At 40.9% G+C, this 25,137-nt stretch overlaps 1 long non-coding RNA gene across 1 annotated transcript; it reads right to left on the reverse strand.

The window, feature by feature from the left end:
* Positions 1-5,296: 5,296 nt before the first annotated feature.
* LOC148781258 (uncharacterized) lies at positions 5,297-15,491 on the reverse strand. The gene is made up of 2 exons (XR_016059971.1): positions 5,894-15,491; positions 5,297-5,513 (listed from the first exon to the last, which is right to left on the reverse strand). It is a non-coding gene; the product is annotated as an uncharacterized LOC148781258 (long non-coding RNA).
* Positions 15,492-25,137: the final 9,646 nt, after the last annotated feature.

Genomic DNA, 25,137 nt, shown 5'->3' on the forward strand with positions numbered 1-25,137 from the left:
TTAACTTTGGATTTCCATAAAAGCTCATCTATTGATAATGAATTGTTTGTCATGTTACATTTCAAGAATGTCCTTCAGAACTGCCACCTTTTAGAAATTATTGTCAAAATGTTTGACCGGTTACATATAGATATTTCAATGAAAGTGATTGTTTAAGTTGCTTCAAGTGAATTCCTGTTAATGATTTCAATGATACTTTGCATATATGATGTTGCTTCTTTCTAATATTAAAAGAGTCTCAGAGATAATTTGAGTATAAGTAGACCTATCCGATTATACTGGTAGGAATTATTTGGACTCATCCGATACGTCGATGATGTATGATCGGACCTGTAGGGATTGTTAGAACTTATCCAGTTATGCTGGTGGGACTATTTGGACTCATCCAGGACGCCGGTGAGGTATGTTTGAACCTATAGGTATTGTTAGGACCTATCCAGTTATACCGGTAGGGACTATTTGGATTCATCCTGGACACCAGTGAGGTATGTTTGGACCTGCAGGGATTGTTTAGACCTATCCAAAACGTTGTGGGGTATATAAGTGACCAGTATTGCTATTAAAATGTTATATGCATTTCAATCATTTGGATTATGTTTAACTGTATATTCTTAAAAGAGAAATTGTTCTTTATAAATGCTTCTTCCTATTGTTTTTAATAGACTTCCCTTTTGAAGATATTTATATCTTCCAACCATGATTATTTTTGAGGACCATGATGATCACTCACTGAGTAGCCAAACTTATCAAATTATGGTAAATATTTTTCAGGATAATTTCAGGTTCATAGTTTGAATGCAGCAGGACCATCTTTGAAGAATTTGTAGGCATGATTGACCTTCCCTTGTAACTATTGATCAAATACACCATTGTAATTTTTGTTTGATCAAAGAGATGTATATATCCAAACCTTTATGTTAATATTGGTAATGAGTAGACTATGTATAGATTTCTAAAAATGAAAAAAAAAAAAAAAATCCATTTTGATGAAATATTTAAGTAGAATTTGTGAATTTCTTCTATGCATATATAATATAAGAATAATCTGTCACACCTCAAGAATGTTAGAAAACTTGGGGTGTGACAAAATGGTATCAGAGCAATAGGTTAAGGATCTTATGAAATTTGAACAAGAGTATACTCTTAAGTCATATTTATTGTATGTAACCATAGACCCTGGAGAATATGATTGCTTTTATGCATCTAAGTCCTATTTATTCTATGTAACCATAGAGTCTGGAGAATATGGTTGCTTGTATACATCGTTGAATGGGGAATGCAATCCACCCAGGAAGGGAGTTATTAGAAATGGTGGGTGTATATCAAACATTTTTTTTTAAAACACTTGTAAGGTGTTTTAAAAACGAGATGAGCACGTTAAACGCTAGGGTACGTAAGATATGAAGTTCAAGATGGTGGACCTAAGGTCCACCCAAATGAAGCTGAACCCTCAAGTGTTTGGCAAGGTGTTTTAACATGATGGAAGTGGGCTGCACCCACCTTTACACAAAATTTCTTACAAAAAGTTGGTGGGCCAAGGGTCTATACTAACAAAATGGTTAGGCACAATTTTAAGAAAATAGTTGCTAAAATTATATGAGTGAAAATAATGGTCCTTATAATGCACAATGAACTATCATTTTAAATATTTTTTTATTGTAAGTATTTTATTTTATTTTATTTATTTATTTTATGTTTATTTCCATCAATACTATTAATATTATGTTTTAATTTTACAAATTTTAAGATTATCACAAAAAACATATTTTTCTCTCTCTAAAAATCAGGGCAAAAGAACTGTGGAAAGTTCTCTCTTTACAAGAGCAATATCTCTCTATGGATGTACAATAACAATGCAAGGCACGTATGAGCTGTCGCTCTAAAACCCAAGGGAAAGGAGAAAAGAAATCTCTCTACAAGACAGGATAAAGAAAAAACAGGATAAAGAAAAAGGTGAATCTCTCTCTATCTAAAAACCAAGGCAAATGTATTCTCTCTCTCTTAATATTATGATTTCTTTATTTAGTTTCAATGAATTACTGATCTGTGAAAGGGAAACAAGCAAGGTACCTTCTTCTTCGGTAGAGCCACTTATTTTAGAGAGATATGTATCTTTTCTCTCTACGAATGTACACGAGCAAGACATGTATTTTGGGTAAAAAAAATAGTTATTTTTCTTTATAAGATATGAAACCTAGTCATGATATTTGTAATGTGTATTCTAAAAGAAGGTTATAATGAGTGGATTGTGGATCTTCCTTCCTTCTTCTTCTTCTTATTTTATTTTATTTTATTTTTATTTTTATTTTTATTTTTTAATGTTGTGGATTTTGTGAGCTTCTTTATCCAAAAAATTGAGAAGTTCCTTGGATAAAAAAAGTGACACTATCAGTTGCAGCTTAGCTAATTTTGAATGGCAAAGTATCGGTTGTTGCTTGGAATTTCTGTAAGTTCTCCAAGTGCCTTCCAGTAGAGGTCCAAGAAGGATGGGCTGCTATGAATTCAAAATTCTATTGCTGAGCAAGACAAGGTCTTTTTTTTAAGAAACTGAGCAAGACAATATCGTATGTCAATCCAAAAAAATTGTTAAGGATATCTTGTGTTTTGCTTGCTTCTTAATTTGTAGCAGTCCATAATGCATGACTTGATGATTATCAGCAATATAAATTTCGTTTTATGCTTTCTATGTGCCAAAATTCCTTAACATTCTTCTTGTTAATGTGTTTGTGGGTATTTGAGAGAGAGAGAAAGAGAGAGATGAGAACTAGTTGTTGATGTGTATTTGAGAGAGTTGCCAAATGCCTTTATGGCAATGGTTTAAAAAACGGATTGGTGACTCGGATCGAGCTTCCAAAAAACCGATCCAGATCGGCGAATCGACGATCCGGATCGAAAATCGGGTGAATCGGTCGAAATAAAGCTTAAAAAAATTCGAAAAAATTATTAAAATTTATTATAAATATTGTTTTTTAGGAATTCAATAAAAAATGAGGGTACTCCATTAAGAATTTTCATGTTTTTGAATGAATATGCGAATATTGATATGTTCTTTCCCTGCATGAACCGCCATTCAGCATTTAATTTACAGTATTTCGTGCTCATCCCTACACTGTTGCTGTTGGGACTCGATATGTGAATAATATGGTTGGGATAGGGTGGCCTCAGAATCATCATCTCTCTCATTTTCTCTTTGAATAATATGGATTAAAAAAAAAAAATAACAAATTTTCAAAAAAATCGATCATGGATTAAAAAAAAAATCACAAATTTTCAAAAAATTCTATCATGGATTACAAAAAAAAATTCGATCATGGATTAAAAAAAAAAATCACAAATTCTCAAAAAATTCAATCATGGATTACATAAAATTCGATCATGGATTACATAAAATTTGATCATGGATTACATAAAATTCGATCATGGATTACAAAAAAAAAAAAAACAAACAAAAAACAAACAAAAAAAACAAAAAATTCAATCGTGGATTACAAAAAAAGAAAAAAACAGTTCGATCTTGGATTACAAAAAATTCAATCATGGATTACAAAAAACTCTATCATGGGTTACAAAAAAAGCAAAAAACAAAAAATTCAATCATGGATTACAAAAAAAAAAACAAACATTTCGATCATGGATTACAAAAAAAAAACAAACATTTCGATCATGTATTACAAAACATTCGATCATGGATTACAAAAAATTCTATCATGGATTACAAAAAAAAAAAAAAAAAACAAAAAAATCGATCATGGACTACAAGAAAAGAAAACAAACATTTCGATCATGGATTACAAAAAATTCTATTATGGGTTACAAAAAACCAAAAAATTCGATCATGGATTACAAAAAAACAAAAACAATTCGATCATGGATTACAAAAAAATCGATCAAGTATTACAAAAAAATCTATCATGGATTACAAAAAAAAAAAAAAACAAAAAAAAAAAATTTCGTACGGACTCGCCGATTCACTGTTCGGACTCGCCGATTCCGTACAGTGAATCGGCGATTCACTGTACAGAATCGTCCGGTTCTCTCTAGAACCGGACGATTTCCGATTTTTTAGACGATCCGGTCTCCTTTTCACGATTTCCGAGTCGAACCGGGCGAATCCGGTTTGACTCGGCGTTCTTTAAAACAATGCTTTATGGCCATTGTGCATAAGTGCTTATGCCTTTTGGACTGATACTCGTTAATTTGGCGCTCGGCTTGAATTTGGATGTTTGTCATGGTGACATTTCTCGTATTGCTTGGATCGACTGCATCGAACATGAAATCCAATGCCCAGATGGTGCAACCAAGCCTGGCCAAGCTTGGCGGCATCTCTGTTGCCAATCCAATCCCGTGATTGTTGGGTGCCCAAAATTTACAGGGAAACATGCGGATGAAGAAACCAATGAATTTTCTGCTTTGGTGACATTCCCTAATGCATTTTTTATACAACATAAATCCCAAATCTTGTATATAACTTCTAAATCGGTGTATAATAATTTTAACAAATGAAATCTGGCTTTGTTATTCCTAACACAAGTAGTTCATCAACATTGTATAAACTAATTACCAAGAGAGCACATATTACATGAGATAAAACACATACATATATAGAAAAAGAAAGAGACATAAAATGATCTACAGTTGTGGACATGTAATGAAGCATATGACCATTCTTTTTATAAGGAGAAGAAGGGCGGGTGTGAATGCCAGATGGCTATACTTATCACAGTAAGTTTTACAAATACAAAAAAATAACACCATGAAACAATAATCAAGGTAACTAGCATGCAAATATATGCTATAAAGAAACCAATTAGTAGCTCCCACAATAAAAATAAAAGGAAAATCTATCCCCACATAGGCTACTGCTTCTTTTTTCTTATTATTATAATGTGTTCATTGTTGTATTAATATAAAGCCTAATGCAAATACAAGTGTTAGGCAGCCCACTAATAGGTTGTTGTATACAAAAACCTGCAAGGCGGCTCAACAAATATTTTACATCCAAAATATAAACAAGATATTAATAAAAAAAAAATGGAAGACCATGTGCCCAAAATATTGCCCCCAAGAGATATTTCTCTACATTGTATCATTCATTTTACATTACGCCCATTTCACTTGCAGCAGAAGTTATGATACTTGACAATGACTAGAAGTCTACAACTATAGTTGTGCCATTAGCTCAAGAGTTTGTTGAGCTGAATAAGAATTTAGCAACAAACATAATAAGAGTTTGCGAACTACCAAAACATACATAAAACACTTGAAAAATCATTCATACGAGCTGTAAGAACCACTCTTCAAATAAAAATCAATCAGCCCTTCAAATAAAATACAATCATCAGAGAAATAGAATCACATACAATGTTGTTCATCAACTGCCATTAATCCAATAAATACAATCAAATATACAATATTCAAATATAGTTAATAGCTGCCACTAATCCAATCACCCCTTCGATTCAACAATATCCAATCTTATTCATTTTCCATAAATTTCACACCAAGGAAACAAACTGTATCAGAAATATTGACAATATATCAAAAAACGAGAAAAAGAAAACCTTAATTGCAAATAGCAATTACTATCTTGTAAGGCTGAAAAATCCCTTAAATTTTGAAATAAAATTTGTGCGTATGAGTTTTTTTGCACATTCATCACACCACATCTTGCTGGCTAATTCACAAGCGCACGTGGGGTTTTCTTTAGAGAGTGAGTGAGAGGGGGTTTTCTTGAGAGGGAGAAAGGGTTTTCTTGCTGAACCAATAGCAGCAAGGAGAGAGAATAGAAATGGTGAGCATAGGACAAGGAGAGAGAAAATGGAGAGAGAGAGGCACGGGATAGAGAGAGAGGGGAGGCACAAGATTAGTATCAAAACCCAGGGAGAGCGTGTACCTCTTCGATGTTGTGAGAGAGAAGAGGTGCCCCGTCTGATTTGTACCGAATACTCCTTCGCTGAGAGAGGTTGCTCCGTTGTCGAGAGCTTTGGAGACAACATAGAAGAAGTGGGAGGGAGGAAGGGACACTGAGATGGGGGTTTTGTTCCTGTATAAGGGAGGGCGGTGGAGAGAGAGAGAGTAAATTCCAATTACAGTTCCTATGTGCTTTGCCTTGCTACTGTACATCCATTGAGAGAGAGTTGCTCTTATAAAGAGAGAACTTTCGTCCTCTGCCTTGATTTTTAGAGAGAGAGAGATACTTTCTCTTTTACCCTAATTTTTAAAGAGAGAGAGCTTCTGCCCTGATCGCCTAGAGGAGAGAGATGCTCGTGGTGGGGGGCTTTGCACAGACAGAACTCTTGCCCACCATTTTTATGAGAGAGAACTACTCGTATATAGAGAGAGTGTGCTTTGAATAGAATGGGACAAAGTTATTGTGGGTCACCGGTTACCTGCTTGGGAGTAAGTGAACCGGTAAAGCCCCGTCGTTTTCTTGAGATTAGAATCATGATAAAACAGATATCCTTTGGAGTCTTATGCCATTGGGTGCAGCAATGTCATATAGGATCATTACCAAAATGATAAATACCTTCAAAATTAAATTTTTAGATATCTCAATACTATTACTATCACACCCTAATACTTTATTTTATTGTATTTACCCTGTCAAAGAATCAATTAATTCATGGTTAAAATGCCCTTACCCTCTCTCTTCTGGAATAGGTACTCACGTGTTATTAGGTACTCTTCTCTCCATATATGCCCGAACCCTCTATCTAAAAAAACCCATTTCATTCTCTCTTGTGCCCAAACTCTCTCTACAGAAAAACTTGTCATAATACACGTTGGAAAACTCAGATCCTGACGGCTACCTCACCGGTAAAATATCAATCCCATTTCACAATTACCTCACTGGTAAAACTTGTCAGAAAACTTACCGAGGACTTACCAACTCAATAATCATTGTTAATATCAAATTTCGGCTGAATATCCGGTAAACTCAAATTTGCAGCCATATTCGAATATCAAGTTCACTACAAGATCAGCAAAGGCCCCTAGTTAGGTGCCTCAATCTCGTCCTCTGGATCCTTTTGGGGATCGGGCAACACGCGTCTCGAGTTTCGAGGGAAGATCCGAGAAGTTTTTGAGATCGCTCTTTTGGGAACCTTGTTCGAGAACGGGGGCAAGTGTTACTAACCAGTGATAGAGGAATTTAATGTGGGTTCGGGACTTACTCGGGCTGGCTCGCGTGGGCGCCCTCTTTGATCACAAAGAAAGCCCCCCAATAATAAAACTGGTTCGGAATTGACTCCCTTGACTTGTATTCTTCTTGTTTTCTGCAATCACACATATATTGCAAAGGTTATAAGACAGGTGGGTCAGACCTCACCCTTTACCTCTTTGAGGAACATACACAAGCATGCGCATTCAAAAAGAAAAATAAGAGAAGAAAGACGAGGGAGAGAAGAATTTCACTGAGCGGAAGGATCAGAGCGGCGACTAAGCTGATGAATAATTGGCCTGACGTGGTAGTAAAACGGGTTTGGTAACTAAGACCGGCTCACATGATTACTACTAATCATCATTACCAGTACCAACTAGCTAGGCACAATGGTTAGTCTGTCGTGGTAATAAAGTGGGCCAAGTAATCATGGCACAACATCATTATGGCTAGACGACAGGACTATCGTGAGAGTCTAACCTCAATGCCTCTTAGTCAAATGAAAGAGTAACATAATGATGGTTATGAAGAAAGAATAAGAAGTGAATTAATACAAGAAGGGAACATAAGGAGGGAGGGAGAAGAAAGGAAGAGAAGAGTATGAATGGCGAGAGAATAAAAGAGAGAGAGGGCAGGAAGACGCAATCGGCACTAAGCATTGCAGGCCGTGTTAGAAGAAAGAGAGAGAAAATGCAATCGGCACTAGGCTTCACCGACTGTGTTATATAGAGATGAGGAGAGAGAAGATACAGTCGATGCTAGGCTTCGTCGACTGTGCTTGAGGAAGAGAGAGAAAATATAGTTGATACTAGGCTTCACCGTTGTGAGGAGAAGAGAGAGAAAATACAGTCGACACTAGGCTTCGTCGATTGTGTCAAAAGAAGAGAGAGAAAATACAGTCAGTGCTAGGCTTCACCGACTGTCAAAAGAAGAGAGAGAACGTAGTTGGTGCTAAGCTTTGCCGACTGTCAAAAGAAGAGAGAGAAAACGTAGTCGACGCTAGGCTTCACCAACTGTGTTAGAAGAAGAGAGAAGGAGAGACCCAGCTCGCGCTAGGCTTGCACTAGTTGTGATGAAAGAAAAGCAAGAGAGAGAGATCGAGCCGACACTAGGCATCGCCCGCTGTGACAGAAAAAGAGAGACAAATCCAATCGACGCTAGGCTTTGCCGATTACAAGAGAAGGCGAGAGAGAAATCCAAGTGGTGCTAGGCTTCACCGATTGCAAGAGAAGGAAAGAGAGAAATCCAACTGGCGTTAGGCTTCACCGACCGGCTTCAGAAGAGAAGGAGAGAGAGAAATTTAGTCGGCGCTAGGCTTCGTCAACTGGCTTCAGAAGAGAAGGAGAGAGAGAAATCTAGCTAGTGCTAAGCTTCACCGATTGGCTTCAGAAGAGAAGGAGATAGAGACGAGAAGAAGAGAGATAGAGATAGAAATGAGAAACAGGGGGAGGAGAGAGAGATAGAGATGAGACAGAGGGGAAGAGAGAGAAAGAGATAGAGACGAGACAAAGGGGAACAGAGAGAAAGATGGAAGGAGAGAGAAAGTTACATGCCCGAAGGGTACCGACCCTTTTCTTCTCTCTCCTCTCACTCTCCAAGATGTACCCAAGAGCTTAAACAAGAATGAAAATTTTATTAAATCAATAAAAAATGAACCGAAGGTCCTTACAATTTAGCTTTGCATGTTTATATAGAGTTGGGCTAAACCGTGGGTGTACGCCCAAAAACTAGCTAAAATTAAAGATAATTACAATTTAATTGAATTTAAAGAAATTCTAAAAACTGGGTGTAAAAGGACTATTTTGCCTCTGCCTAACAATGTGCGGAATTTCAAAACAATCCCTACTGTTGCCTGAGAACTTGCGTGATCTTCCGTGGCTGACCTGGGGTCGTTCTAATGCTCGTTTGATCGAAAGATTATTGTTTTCTTGTAGGCCTCGGCATGACGATCATTTTGATAGCAACTTCGAGCCATGAACCATGTTTTTGAGCCATGATCATGAGACTTGAAGTTTTGGTGAATCTTGAAAACTTCGGATCATTTGTGTGCTCGTTTCTTGATGTTTCTTTGTGATTTATTCATTGAATCACACTGAGCATGCCGTCACGATCACGTTGCAACAAACTTAGCTTGATTTTGTGTTTGGATGAAGATTTTGTCGTCTTGAGTTTTTTACTGGAATCTTGAAATTCGATAGCCGAAATTTACAGCAGCTTTGACACCTTCATGTGTGAAATCCAACCGTTCATCGTACACGAGGTTCAGACCAAAGATAGCCTCGGACCTCACGCACATAATGCAATTGGTTTTGTGCCGATCGTGTATGCGAGCGTCGCGATCTGGCTATTTGAACGAGGCGTGCTGCTGCTGAATTTTCTGCAACTTCCTTCATGGATGAACGACTTTCATTTAGTTTTTATCTCTGCTCGGGTGTCGTCACGGGGCGTACCACATATCGAATTGCTTGTCTTGATAAGACGAACACGCTCACCAAATTTAGGAGCAATCCAACTTGGAACAAGTGAGATATAGGCCCCAAAAGTGACTGCCCGTGACTATAAAAACAGCCACCTTTAATGGTGTTTTGATGAAGTGAGGCCACACGGGAATAGTGTGCGGCCTACCCATTTTCGATATTTTACCCATAACTTTATCTTGGAGTGTTTGATTAAGTCGAAACTTGATCCATTGGGGTTTTCGACTATGTTGAATCTAATGGCAGTGGTCCCACAACTGTTTGACATACCAAAAGTATGGCTTTCGTTACAGGGTCCATTTCAGAGTGTTAGAGACCGATTTCGCTGAAATTATTTCTTTGTGTTCACTGCCTTAAACATGTCTGATCATGATGAAACTTGGCAGGTGGTATTTTGAAGTGCTGATGAAGATCTTGACCAATTCAAGAGCCATTCTTAGATTGTTGGGAATTTCCACTGTTTTGTAGGCTTTATTTACTTGCTTTCTATCAAGGACCTAGGTTCTAAAAAATACGTTCAAAAAGCTTGCCCTACCTAATGTTGTGCTTTAAGAGAAGCGAAAAGGACAATCATTTAGAATATTTCCTTCGCCTTTTACTTTTTTTCTTCTTAGCCACAGGACCACGTGAACACCGAGAAGATTCATGTAACGGTGCAACGAGGATACTCAGACGTAGGGATGCACTGTTCGGGGGTCCATCTGTGGAGACTTTAGGGGGAGAAGATACTTTTTTTGCGGGATCTTGTCGAAGTCCTCACCCTCATATGGAGTATTTGTGATTCTGAAGCTGAGGGTTTTGTACGGACCTTTTCGGTCAAAATCAGGCCCATTTGACAATTGAGTGCCATGTTGGAGGGCATTGTTCCCATTTGGTTTGAGTTAGTTTGTTTGCTTTTGGTTGGCATTGTTTACCGCTACACCAGTTTTGCTTTTGACGATCATTGTAGGTCTCGTCTATCGGGTTCAGTCGGGAGCAATTTTATTAGTCGATCCCGAAGGTCTAGGCTACCGGCTAGGTGAGCTGAAGTCTCTGGTAGGTTTCTCCCTGGCTTTGTCAGTTTTTCCTTTGTAGTGATTGTTTCTAGAGTGTATTTGTGACCTCGTGGGAATAATGTTCTTCCTCATGAGACTTGTCTTACCGTCTTGGCAGTCTTTTATCTATCGAGTCCTTTTGCAACTGGACTCAGACTATCGAAATCTTTTCTTTGAAGCTCATATGTTTTGATTCCTAGCATTGTGACACTAGAGATTTTCTTTTTTTTGAGTTAGGGCTGAAGTCGTGAGTACTGCATCAGCCTATTTATTGATCCAAGCGTCCTTTACGGATTATCGCTTGAACTTGGGAAGTGGCACCGTAGAGACGGTTTTCACCAACTTCCTTTTATTTGGGGATTTTTTACTCATGACCTTTTGGCCATGTCCACTCTTTTCATCCATTTTTACTCACGATGCCCTTTCGGGTTTTCACTGTGCTCGGTTTTGTTTCATTCACATAACTCTTTTACTCATGGTTTCATGACCATGCCCGTCCGTCATTTTTACTCATGGTGTTCGCTTGTTAAGGTATACACCATGCCCGTTATTTTTTATTCATTTTTTTTGTGAAGGCGTGTTTAAGGTCATGCCTTCGGGACCTGTGCGAAGCAGTTTACCATCATCTGGTCAAGACGTGCACTATGGTTTAAGGTTATACAGCTGGACCGTGGTGGTGGTAAACGACAGTCTGTGGAGGCCATGGGTTGAGTATGGGGGTGGTTTGACTCACTTGGGGCAATGACATAAGGCTACCTATGACAGATGGATGATTTATGAAATGTGAGTGGACGATGGTAACCCACTATCTTACAACGAGTTTGGATGGCAGGATGGTTCGCCATTTTGTGAGCATGGGTGAGACTCACTAAGGAATGATGAATGGTAATGAAGTGAATAGACATACTGGGGAGATAATGAAGGTGGCGTGCACACACTAATAGGTAGGTTAGGGAAGGCGTGCGTGAAGGTGCACGTAAAATTGTGTGTGAATGTGGGGGCGAGTTTATGGTCATGCTCTTGGACCTGTACAAAGTAGTTTATCTTCATGCGGCGAGGACATGCACTATGGTTTAAGGTCATACAACTGGACCGTGGTTTTGTAGTTTAAAGTCATACAAGTAGGACCATGCAGTTTAAGGTCGTGCAACTCCCTGGGGTGAAAGATGAGACTTTATGGAGAACCCGACTTCCTAAGGATAAGATAACTTGGTGTGAGGCAGGCCCATCAGGAATTGAAGAGGTAAGAATGACCTTAACTCCACTGGGGATAATGGGCTGTCGTATGGGTGTGACTCCTACTTGGGGATGAGGAACAGTGGCTCGCTGTTGACTCCATTGGGGATGCTAGGTCACGACTTGAGTGCAAAGGCCTGGGCACAACTCCACTGGGGATGATAGGACACACAAGGCTTGGGCGACAATAGACAGCTTGAAATACAGTCGGTGCCAGGTGTAGCAATAATTGTTTCCTGTGAGTGTTCAACTAGCGCTGGGTTGTTAAATCTTAGCTGGAGCTGTGAACAACCCGTGATATCGTTTGAACACAACCGACGCTAAGTAAACCGACGCTAGGGTTGTTTGACATTCACCTGTCACCAAGTCAACCGACGCTAACATTGTTTGGAATTCACCTGGCGCCAAGTCAATTCAACCGAGTAGTAGGCGTTGGGCATGGATTGATGAGAATTACCTTAGGACTCGAGTCAAAGCCCTACTTGTCTCATCGTAGCTTGGCTTTCCTTGGACATGACTGGAATTCTCAATTTGTGAGGGGTGTTCGAGGGTAGTGTGGTCTATATAAGGGGGGGAAATTCCATTTTCTTTACTTTTCACTAAGGGTAAAAAATAAACTTAAACTTTTCTTAGTGAGGAGAGGGTGCCCGGTTGAAGTTCTGGCAAGCAGTGGGACTCCAACAAAAGTTTTGCAGGGAAGGTTTTCGACAAACAATGGGATTTTTGGATTTCCGGTGGTCTTGCAGAGAAGGCCTTCAGCGAGCAAACTTTGCCAAAAATTTGGTGAAGTTGCAGAGAGAGTTTTTAAACAGAGGACTTTCTAGTGGAGGGAAGGGCTCTAGCCTTGGCATGTTTTGAGGGCAGAAGAGGCAGGAAGTGCAGTGGTAGGCATTTTCGCAAGTTTTGAAATGTTTTTAAGGGAGTTTTAAGGGGTTTCCCCGGGGGTTGTGGTAACTTTACAGAGGTTTTGATGACTTCCCGGCAAAAATGTGGCAGAGGAAAATCTCTTAGTGAGTTTTCCAGCGTTGCTGTGATTTCACAGACGTTTTTCGGGGACTTAGGAAAAGGTTGTAGAAGTTTTCGGTGAGGGACTGGTGACTTTCCGACATTGTTAGTGGTGTTGTAGAGGTTTTTCAAGAACGGCAAGGGAGTTCCGGCAGAAAGGGAAAGGTCCAGGGAAAACGAACGGTTACTGAAGGCAAACCGTCCCAAGGAAGGTGTACGGTTGCTGGAGGTGAACCGTCGCCCTTAGAGATTGGTGACCATTAAGGGGGGTGTGGAAACTTAGGCCCCAAAAAAGAGGAATCTCGGGAAGAGAACAGTCGCGATAAGTCCGACACTAACAGAAGTGCAGCCGGTCCTGGGGCAACCAGCGCTGATGGTTTAGCAGCATAACAGGTGCTGAGACAGCCGACGTTGATCCTCAAGAAAGGTAACTGATGTTAAGAGTTCAGCAGATGTTAGCCTGACGAGACACAGCCAGCGCTCATCAGTTGTGTGGCCTATCATGATTAGGAGAGTAATGCTTGCATGTGGCGGTAAGTCACGTGTGAGATTTGCGATGTTCGACGATTAGCTATGCACGACGATGTTCATGGGCAAGCAAAATGTAGTGAATGATGGTAAGGCAGGGCTTGTGGTATCCGTTGGAAGCCAAAGTCTCCAGCATAATAGTGAGGTCCATGTTGTTCTATGGAAGGGCATCCACGGTGAGCAGGGTATGCTTTCCATCATAGGAAAGTTCCTCGTCAGGTCTAGCCTGCTTTGTATATTTGATACACATGTCGAATGAATCCTACGTTGTATGTTTGATGTACAAGTTAGGTGAGATATCTGGCTTGTATATTTGATATACACGTCAGATTGATTGAAGCTAACTTCTTGGAGTGGCTTCGCTTCGTCATATGGCCGGTAACCATCCTCTTACTGGTCAGATGAATTAAAGCTAACTCTCCAAGTGGTTTCACTTCTTCTTTATAAAGGGGGCCTTTCTTTGGTGGGTTTGCTTCTTTACCATGGGGCAGGCACTTGTTTTGGCTCGTCGTCCTCTTATCCTCAGATGAAAGAGCAGAACTACAAGTTTTGGTTTGTAACTGTTTGGACTATCTTGCTTATTTTCCTGTTCAGTCCCTTTCTTTTGAATACGCATCACGGATAATACTTCTTTAAGTATCGTCCATTGATAGGGGGCATTGCTTCCCCTCCTCAAGGATGTGCCAGTATGTAGGCTCTATTGGGCGAGACCTTTTTGACTATAAAGGAACCTTCCCAGGCTCAAACTTTCCTTTACGCCGGCCATTCATAACTATAGGCCTCTTAATAGTTAAGACTAGATCACCACGGGTGAATGAGCGAATCTTGACAGACTTGTCAAAAGCCCTCTTCATTCTCCCTTTGTTGAGTTTAAGGTTCTGCTGAGCCTCTAGCCTCTTTCCTTCAAGTGCATCCAATTCTTGATACCGAAGCTTGACTCTCTCATCTTCGTTTATTCCTTAGTAAATAGCGACTCGCAGTGAAGGGATTTGTATTTCGAGAGGCAAAACTGCTTCACCCCCATAGACCAGAGAATAAGGAGTGGAATCAGTAGCATTTTGCATAGTAGTATGATAAGCCCATAGTGCTTCGGGAAGCTTCTCACACCAGTTCTTCCTCTTAAAACATTGCATAGAGTCTTACTGAAAGCCTTAGCTAATCCATTCGCCTGAGGGTGGTACATAGTCGAGTACCTCCATTCAAAACCTAATTGGTTAACTAAGCGATCGATGTGATGACTCCTAAATTGAGGACTGTTGTCAGATATAATTCGGTAGGGCACTCCGAAGCGATATATAATATGATGCCAAGCAAAGTAGGCCACTGCTGTCCCAGGAACCTGCTTGAGGGTGACAACTTCAACCTACTTAGAGAAATAATCTGTTACGGCTAGGATAAAAACATGGCCCATTGTGGAAGGAGGGTCAATAGGCCCTACGATGTCCATACCCCATTGTGAGAAGAGCCATGATGCAACCGTAGGGTGTAAGGGCTCTAGAGACTAGTGAACTAGGCTGGAGTGTATTTGACATACTTGGCACCTTTTAACGTAGCTTAAGGAATCAGAGATCATGGAAGGCCAATAGTATCCGAACGTGCGTATTCGTTCATAAAGCTTAGGACCAGACTGGTGTAGTCCACAAATTCCTGAGTGTACTTCTTCTAACACCTTGTTTACTTCTTGGATGTCCACACATCTAAGAAGAATGACATCAAACGACCGTCTGAAGAGAGCATCTCCTTCTAGGAGGGTATACTTGGTGGACATTAGATGTATGTTGTTGTGTTCGGCACGATCTTCCAGGAGCCTGCCATGTTTTAAGAAACTAGTGATGGGCTCTCTCCAATCTTCTACCTGCTCAATTTCTTCACATATTGGGTCAAAGAACTCTGGTTCTTGATTTCGACTCGTAGCTCCTTGATTCAGTGTTATCCCTTGTTCAGTCTTGATTACTTCTTTGGCTGATAGAAGTGCTCCAAATGGATAAAGAGGGAACTCGGGGAAGATATTTCTTTCGTCATCCGCATCGACTTCGGTTCTTAGTTCGATGTGTCTCCATTCTGTCACCCAAAGAAGTGTGGGTCCTGATGAGGACGACTGAATTGTAGCGCCGAGTTTCCCAAGTGAATCACCCAGCGAGTTTAGCTTCCTGGGGATGTGACTCAGGGATACATCTTCAAACTGGGCCATATACGATTTTGCAATATCGTGATAAGGCTTGAGAGTGTCTTTCCTTACATCATAGATCCCTTTAAGTTGCCGGATAACCAACTCGAAGTCACCATAGGTCTTGAGCTGCCCTAAATCTAGGTCGAAGGCTATCTCTAGCCCAATTATAAGGGCCTGATATTCTGCCTCATTATGAGATTCAGCTTGAACGAGGGAGAAAGAAAGCAGCAATATTCCTCCTTTCGGGGTTAAGAAGACTACTTCGGCGCCTCCTCTATTTGATTGGAAGGCTCCATCAAAGTACAATTCCCAAGCATGACCAAGCTCAGTACATAATACTTCTTCATCGGGGAGGTCGCTTGATAACGGAGATTCCGTCGGCACGGGGTATGCTGCAAGAAAGTTAGCCAAGGCTGGGCCCTTGATGGACTTCTGTGAGACATAAGTGATGTCGAACTCCATTAGCAATAATGCCCACTTAGCAAGGCGTCTTGACAAGCATGGGTGTGTCATGAGAAATTTTACACGATCAGCTTATGATATAAGTTTAACTTCATGACCAAGCAAGTAATGGCAGAGTTTTTGTACTGTGAAGATCAAGATCAAGCACATCTTCTCAATAGGGGAATAATTCTTCTCGGCCCCTTGCATCCTAAGGCTGAGGTAACATAACGTAGTCTCTTTTCCCTCTTCATTGTTTTGTACCAACAATGCTACGAGTGACTCGTCCAAAGTAGTCACGTATAGAATGAGGGGTTTTCCCAATACTGGTGTAGAGAGTACTGGAGGGTTGAGTAAATAATGCTTGATGTCATCAAGGGCGGCCTGACATGCTTCATCCTAGATGAATGGGGTAACTTTCTTTAGCAGGTGTGTAAAGGGTTTACGGCGACCTGAGAGGTTTGAGATGAACCTGCGAATGTATGCCAGTTGCCCTTGGAGGGAGCACAGTTCTCGGAGTGTAGTTGGTGACGGCATCTCCGGTATTACCTTGATCTTGACTGGCTCAACTTCAAGCCCTCGACGTCTGACGATGAACCCCAAGAATTTTTCGGAGCACACGCCGAATTTTAGTGGGTTCATTTTAAGTTGATGAAAACGCAAATGCTCAAATACCTTTTTAAGGTCTCTCATGTGAGCATTCGTCTCTTAAGATTTTACCACCAAATCATATACATAGCATTCCACTTATTTGTGCATCATGTCTTTGAAGATGGTCATCATTGCTCTCTGGTATGTGGCACCAGTGTTCTTTAATCCAAAAGGCATCATTGTGTAACAGAATATCCCTTTTGAAGTTAAGAACGCAGTGGCTTCTTCATCTTCAAGCGCCATCCTTATATGGTTATACCTCGAGTAACCGTCCATGAAGGAAAATTTTTGACAGTGCGTTGTTGCGTAGATGAGCATCTCGGTGAATGGCAACGAGAAGTCATCATTGGGATAGGCGGTATTAAGGTCGCGGAAGTCAATGCAAACCATGATTTGACCATTTTTCTTCTTTACTGGAACAATATTTGCTAGCCATTTCGGGTACTTGACTTTGCGAATAAAGCCTGCTTGTTTGAGTTTGGTTAACTCGATGTCTATCTGCATCTCGAGGTCAGGCTTGAACCTTATCAATTTCTATTTGACGGGTTTGATAGTCGGACCGATGGCGAGATGGTGAACAACTACTTGAGGGTCTAAGCCGGGTATCTCATGATAATGGCAAGCAAAGACGTCACGGTTTACTTGCAAGAAAGTAGTGAAGTCCTCTTTCTCTTCTGGAGACATATTCGATGAATGAAAGTGGGTCTGGGATCTGCTTCGTCTCCAAGACTTATTTCTTCGAGTTCGTCAACTGTGACCTAACCACCTTCTTCCCATTATTCTGGGGCCTCTTGCAACTCTTCCTCATTATTTTCAGAGGTCTTTTTATCAACCTCAAGCGTAGAGACCCATGACCCTGACATCTCTGCTTCAAATAGGGTTCCAGAGTATGTCATGATTTCTGCGCCTTTTTGAAATCGAGGGACAGAAGGGTCAATACCAAACATGGGAAGCCAATCAGGTTGCAAGAGCTTATTTTGGGGTTCAGCAAAGGTTGGGCATGAAGTGTCCTCATATGAATCACACGGTCCCTACGCAGATGTGTGTAGTGCTTGCTTCGCAATGACTTGCACTTCATAGACTTGCACCATGTGGCAAGCCTCATGAGAATAAAAGCTTTGCCCCTTCGATTCTCTCAGCCTCTGCTCGGAGTCGAGCTTAGTGGGCCACTGAGGTTTCTTTGGCTTCGACTTCTTGTACTTCTTCAAAGAAGGTGGCTCTGCCTTGGCTTTAGCTACCAGGGCATCAACAACTGTTAGGAATCCTGCTGTCTCTGCCAGGGTCTTTCTCAATCGTTTTCGCTGCGTCCTGCTTATATTGATTCCTTCGAATTCTCGATCGAGAGCCTCGAAGTCAGGGCATATCAAGGTTGTACCTACAACGGATGTACAAGAAGGGGAATGAGAAGAAGGAGAAGAAGAACGAGAAGGGTTAGAAGGTGGGGGACTTTTAAGGTTGTTTCCCTCATCAGATCGATCGGGGTAGCTTTTTACATCATCACCGGGATTGGAGGGGTGCATGGGGTCTTTTAGCTTTCCCTTGCTTTTACCTTTGGGTTGTGCTTTTAACGTCATCACCCTTATTGGACGTGTGCTGAGTGGGAGATGGCATGGGAACGTCTTCTTGACAAGGTGAAGAAGGAAGAAGGATCGTACCAGGGATGAAGTCCAGTAAAGTTGGCAGTTAAGGAGGGGGACTTGAGAGAGTCCTGCTCGACTATGGGTTGAGCGGTCTTGTTTCTTCGACAAGTAGCCTCGATGTGTTGAGCCTCTAGGGATAAAGACTAATGAAACAGAAATGTGGGGGGTAGCCTTATAGCGATCCACAGAAGCAATGATAGCTTGTTTGCCTTTTGTGGAAAGGGACTGGGTAGCTTTTCGATGTACCTCAAGAACACGACCGGCAAGTGACTTGCCGGTGGCTGGGTGCATGCCGTGTAGGGCAACAGAAGTGTTGCCGATACAGGGCGCCTTGGTGGAATTTTCATGAGAGCGAGGAGATGGGGAGTGAGGGACCTTTAAGTCCTGCCTCACATCGGTCCAGGTTAAGACCTGGGAGCTAGATAAGGGGTCTTTGCTCAAGAGGATTGTTGAAAACGAAGTCGAAAAAACTTGTTCCCTATGGGCACTCTCGAATGCGGGGATAAGAAAATCCCCCATTCGGATAAATGGGTTCCAAAACCCGCAAGCCATAAATAAAATGTGAAAGCAGATAATAAAAGAAGAAACTAGCCAAACAAGAACGATCCGACTAAGGGGTAGTAAGTCTTCAGTGGAGTCTCCAAGCTCGTTAGGTGTCTCGATCTCGCCCTTCGGATCCCTTTGGGGATCGGGCAGCACGCATCTCGGATTTCGAGGGAAGATCGGGGATGTTTTTGAGATCACTCTCTTGGGAACCTTGTTTGAGAACGGGGGTAGGTGTCATCAACCGGTGAGAGAGGAATTTAAGGTGGGTTCGGAACTTACTCGAGCTGGCTCGCCTGGACACCCTCTTAGATCCCAAAGAAAGCCCCTCAGTAATAAAACTGGTTCGGAATTACCTCCCTTAGCTTGTATTCTTCTTGTTTTCTACAATTACACACATAGAGCAAATGTTATAAGACAGGTGCGTAAAACCTCACCCATTTCCTATTTGATGAACGTACACAAGCATGCGCATTCAAAAAGAAAAATAAGAGAAGAAAGATGGGGGAGAGAAGAATTTGACTAAGCGAAAGGATCAGAACGGTGACTAAGCTGATGAATAATTGGCCTGATGTGGTAGTAAAACGGGCTTGGTAACAAAGACTGACTCACAATATTACTACTAGACGTCATTACCAATACCAACTAGCTAAGCACGATGGTTAGTCTGTCGTGGCAATAAAGCGGGGCAAGTAATCCTGACATAACAACATTACTGTTAGAAGATGGGACTACCATGAGAGGCTAACCTCAATCTCTCTTAATCGAATGAAAGAGTAACAGAATGATGATTATGAAGAAAGAATAAGAAGTGAAGTAAGAGAAGAAGGGCACAAAAGGAGGGAGGGAGAAGAAAGGAAGAGAAGAGTATGAAAGGCGGGAGAATAAAAGAGAGAGAGGGAAGGAAGACACAATCGACGCTAGGCATTACCGGCTGTGTTAGAAGGAAGAGAGAGAAAATGCAGTCGATGTTAGGCTTCACCAACTATGTTATATAAAGACAAGGAGAGAAAAGACACAGTCAATGCTAGGCTTTGCTGACTGTGCTTAAGGAAGAGAGAGAAAATACAGTCAGCGTTAGACTTCGTAGATTGTGAGGAGAAGAGAGAGAAAACACAGTCGACACTAGGCGTCGCCAACTGTGTCGGAAGAAGACAGAGAAAACGTAGTCAGCGTAAGGCTTCGACTTTCAGGAGAAGAGAGAGAGAACATAGTCTGCGTTACGCTTCACCGACTATTAAAAGAAGAGAGAGAAAATACAGTTAGCGCTAGGCTTCACCGACTGTGTTAGAAGAAGAGAGAAGGAGAGACCCAGCCGGCTCTAGGCTTGCATTGGTTGTGATGGAAGAGAAGCAAGAGAGAGAGATAGAGTAGGTGCTGGGCTTCATCAACTGTGACAAAAAAGGAGAGAGAGAAATCCAACCGGTGCTAAGCTTCGCCGGCTGCAAGATAAGGAGAGAGAGAAATCCAACTGGCGTTAGGCTTCATCGACTGCAAGAGAAGGAGAGAGAGAAATCCAGCCGACGCTAAGCTGCACTGACCAGCTTCAGAAGATAAGGAGAGAGAGAAATCCAGCCAGTGCTAGTTCACCGACTGGCTTCAGAAGAGAAGGAGAGAGAGGAATACAGTCGGTACTAAGCTTCATCGACTGGCTTCAGAAGAGAAGGAGAGAGAAATCCAGTCGATGCTAGGTTTTGCCGATTTGCTTTATAACAGAAGGAGATAGAGACGAGAAGAAGAGAGATATAGATTAGAATGAGAAACAGGGGAGGACAGAGAGATAAAGACGAGACAAAGGGGAGGAGAGAAAAAAAGATAGAGACGAGATCGAGGGGTGGAGAGAGAAAGAGCAGAGGAGAGAGATAGAGACTAGACAAAGGGAGGAGAGAGAAAGAGAGAAACGAGATAAAGGGGAGTAGAGAGAAAGAGGGGAGGAGAGAGAAAGTTACCTTTTTGAAGGGTATTGACCCTTTTCTTCTCTCTCCTCTCTCTTTCTCTCTCCAAGACATACCCAAGAACTTAGGCAAGAATGAAAATTTTATTGAATCAATAAAAAATGAACCGACGGTTCTTACAATTTAGCTTTGCATGTTTATATAAAGTTGGGCTAAAATGTGGGTGTACGCCTAAAAACTAGCTAGAATTGAAGATAATTACAATTTAATTGAATTTAAACAATTCTAAGAATGTGTGCAAAAGGATTATTTTGCCCTTGCTTAAGAATGTGTGGAATTTCAGAACAGTCCTTGCTACTGCCCGAGAACTTGTGTGATCTTCTGTGGCTTACCCGGGGTCATTCTGATGTCCGTTTGATCGAAAGATTATTGTTTTCTTGTAGGGCTAGGCATGACGATCATTTTGAAACCAACTTCGAGCCATGAATCATGTTTCTGACCCATGATCGTGAGACTTGAATTTTAGATAAATCTTGAAAACTTCGGATCAATTGTGTGCTCGTTCCTTGATGTTTCTTTGTGATTTCTTCATTGAATCACACTGAACATGCCGTCATGATCACGTTGCAACAAACATAGCTTGATTTCATGTCCGGATAAAGATTTTGTCGTCTTGGGTTTTTGATCGAAATCTTGAAATCCAACGATCGAAATTTACAACAGCTTTGACGCCTTCATGTGTGAAATCCAACCGTTCATCACACACAAAGTTTGGATCAAAGATAGCCTCAAACCTCACTCACATAATGCAATAAGTTTCGTGCCGATCGGGTCTGCGAGCGTCGCGATTTGGATGCTCGAACGAGGCATGCTGTTACTGAATTTTCTGTAACTTCCTTCACGGATCAGCAACTTTCATTTAGTTTTTCTCTCTGTTAGGGCATCGTCGCGGGGTCTACTACGTATCGAATTGCTCGTCTTGATGAGACGAACATGCTCACCAAATTTGGGAGTAATCCAACTTTGAACAAGTGAGATATAGGCCTCGAAAGTGACTACCGGTGACTGTAAAAACACCCACCTTTAATGGTGTTTTGATGGAGTGCGGCCAAACAGGAATAGTGTGCGGCCTACATTTTTTCGGTATTTTACCCATAACTTTGTCTTGGAGTGCCTGATTAAGCCGAAACTTGACCATTAGGGGTTTTCAACTATGTCAGATATAATGGTGGTGGTCCCACAATTGTTTAACGCACCAAAAGTATGGTTCTAGTTACATAGTCAATTTCAGGGTGCTAGAGATCGATTTCGCTGAAATTGTTTCTTTGTGTTTACTGCCTTAAACATATCTTATTGCGATGAAACTTGGCAGGTGGTCTTTTAAAGTGCTGATGAAGATCTTGACCAATTCTGGGGCCATTCTGAGACTTCAGGAATTTCCATTGTTTTGTAGGCTTTATTGGCCTGCTTTCTATCAGGGATCAAGGTGCTGAAAAATACTTTCAAACAACCCCTATTATAAACTTATCATCTCCGCCATCGATTGACAGAGTTGACATATGGATTCAACGAATGCGCCTTGACTGACACAGCTCAGCAAAACATCTTTGGCCACGCCGGAGAAGTTGCCTGATCAGTTTCCGACGGCGAATCCACGATACCTATGTCATCAATTAAGGAGTTGGGTTTGGTGGGGGAGAAAAGAAACACTGAGAAGTTGATAGCACTACTGAATTTTGCATAATTTCAGTGGAGTTGGTGCTATTGTTGGAGGAGAAGCTACTAGATTTGGAGGTGAAATTGATAGGTGGAATAAGAGAGAAAGAGTTTGGGTAGCATAGGAGGAAAATGGAATGAGAGAGAAAGTTTGGGTTTTTTTTATGGGGGAAAATAAAAGGGGAAAACAGAACAGGGCATAAGAGACCTGTGAGTTCCCAATATAGGAGAGAGATGGCGGGTAGAGAGAGAAAGTAAGCTGGTAGAGAGGGAAGGAGTGAGAATAAAAATTGATATAAAGAGAGAGAAAATGGCATTTTCGTCCCTATTTTATTCACTTTTTTAGTATGGGTGAATACAAAAAAAACCACTATTGAGGTTCAAGGTGGGATACTAAAAATGTTGGGGGTAGGATGTCTAGAAAATTGATTTTTAAGGGTATTTATAATTTGTCCAAAATTGATAAAAGAGAAAGACGCAATTTCAACCCACATTACAAGACAATGATAAATTCCATGTTGTGTGTGTTTGTAAGGTGGGTCTAACTTTCAGAAGATAAAGGAGCAGGGCAGCGTATATTCCAACTGCTATCAAATCATTGTAATCTCACAAAATAAGAAAGGCTGGCGGTCCTCATGTAACTAAAACATTTAATTTCGTTGAAGTTTATTTTGGGGTAGTTATGCATAGAAGGGGGTCCTTTGCTCATAGAAAATGGATATCAAGACATTACATTGTGGCATCTCACCACCTTGATTACTTAGCCTGGAGCTTATTTTAAATTTCATTAAAAATTAATAGAGTTTAAAAATAGTTTTTTTTGACAAATATTACGTTGTTTTATTGAATAATGTCAAAGGTTACAACCAAAGCACAACAAAGATAACATTTACAAACAAAGGCAAGAATTAGTCCAAAGAATTAATAACCACCAATGACTGCTTCATAGCAGCACACCTCATCAATCCATCTGCCACTCGTTCGCCTCCCTATATATATGCGAAAAGGAGATATTCAATCCAGAAGAGCCCAAGGAGGTTTAGAGACCAAATTGCACCAATAAAATAACATTTAGGGAATCTCACCAACATGCCTACCAACAATGAGCCTCAAGCCTTCCAAAAGGGCTCTAATCTTAGCTTCATTTGCAGTTGTGATCCACAAGGTCCCCTATAATAGAGAACCACGCACCCTCTGCATCTCTCACTATAGCCCCTATTCCGGCCAAATCCAGATTACCCAAAAAGCTTTTATCAAAACTCAATTTTCAAGCAGCCAACCAACAATACGGAGGGTCGAAAATGCTTTTGGCCTCACTTTGACAACGTTAAGCTTACAAAGATTATGAAGATTGATATGCATCTGATTTGGCAGTCCCATAACCTTTCTTAGTAGAAGAGATCCAACTCCACATGTTATGTATGATCTTAGCTTTTATACAGTCCATAGTGAGACGTTTCCCTTCAAAAGACTATCTACTACGCTCACAAAGACAAAACGAACATCCATTATTCCTCTCCTCCTCAAATTGTCATGCGTTAAAGTCTTACCCTGAAAGAGCACCTACAAAAATGCCTGATTCTTGTGTGGAATGCACCAAGTCCAATTATTCCTCTCCTCCTCAAATTATCAAGAGTTAAAGTCTTACCCTGAAAGAGCACCTACAAAAATTCCTGATTCTTGTGTGTGCACCAAGTCCAAACATTTCGTAGGGATGCTTGCTGCCACCTCATCCTCCTATTAAAGAGAATCCTATTAATAGATATAACAGAGGACACCCCACTATGCGTGGCTTCCCAAACAGTCTCATTATCAAAATTAGGAGAGAGATATATACACTCCAATGCCATTAAGAACTCTTCAAATTGTGATAAAACAAAATCTGGCACCAGTATATAAACATCGAATGTCCCACGAGATGAACTGCATGTTACTAGAGTACAACTCATTAATTTTAGCCATAGGATCAGTCACTTTAGCAAAGATCTATGGGAAGTCAAATTTCAGCGGTCTGTCCCCCAACCAAGTCTAGTGCCAAAACAAATTTTACTCGAAGTCTAGTGCCAAACCAAGTCTACGGGAAGTCAAATTTCACTTTAGCAAAGATCTATAGGTACTCAAAGAAAGCCTCCTACAAGATAAATGTTGCATGGGTGTGGCCTTTAAAGGCCTTGTGAGTGCTTGTAATTGAACTTTCGATATAATGGAACATGAAGTCAGTGAGAGTCTGGTTCTGTGTAGAACATACTAAAGAAACTATGTTTGTTGATACCGGATTGAACTTGACATGTTTGGTCAGTCGGTTGGAAAAACCCCATGTTACCTGGTCATAGAGATTAAACCGATAAGGATTATAATAAGTCATCCCCTTAATGAGGTCAGAGTACACCTGGATGAGTGAGCTGAGGGACTGTATTACTCTTGTGTGTGGTGGTGGTCTTCAGAGATGGGGCTAAAACTTCATCAGCGTACCATCACATGACGTGCACATATGATAGCCATTTCGAGAAAGCGAACCACCTTTCAAGGTGAAGCTTGTACATGTGGGACAGATTACCCTTATGCACCTTAAAGCTGTGGTTCATCAGGTTTAGGTGACCTTAGTACGTCTCTAGTGAAGAGCCTGATATCCACAGAGTGAG

Source organism: Amborella trichopoda, chromosome 7, assembly GCF_054954075.1.
Source record: "Amborella trichopoda isolate Santa Cruz 75 chromosome 7, AtrichopodaSantaCruz75HAP2 v2.0, whole genome shotgun sequence".
Lineage (NCBI taxonomy): Eukaryota > Viridiplantae > Streptophyta > Magnoliopsida > Amborellales > Amborellaceae > Amborella > Amborella trichopoda.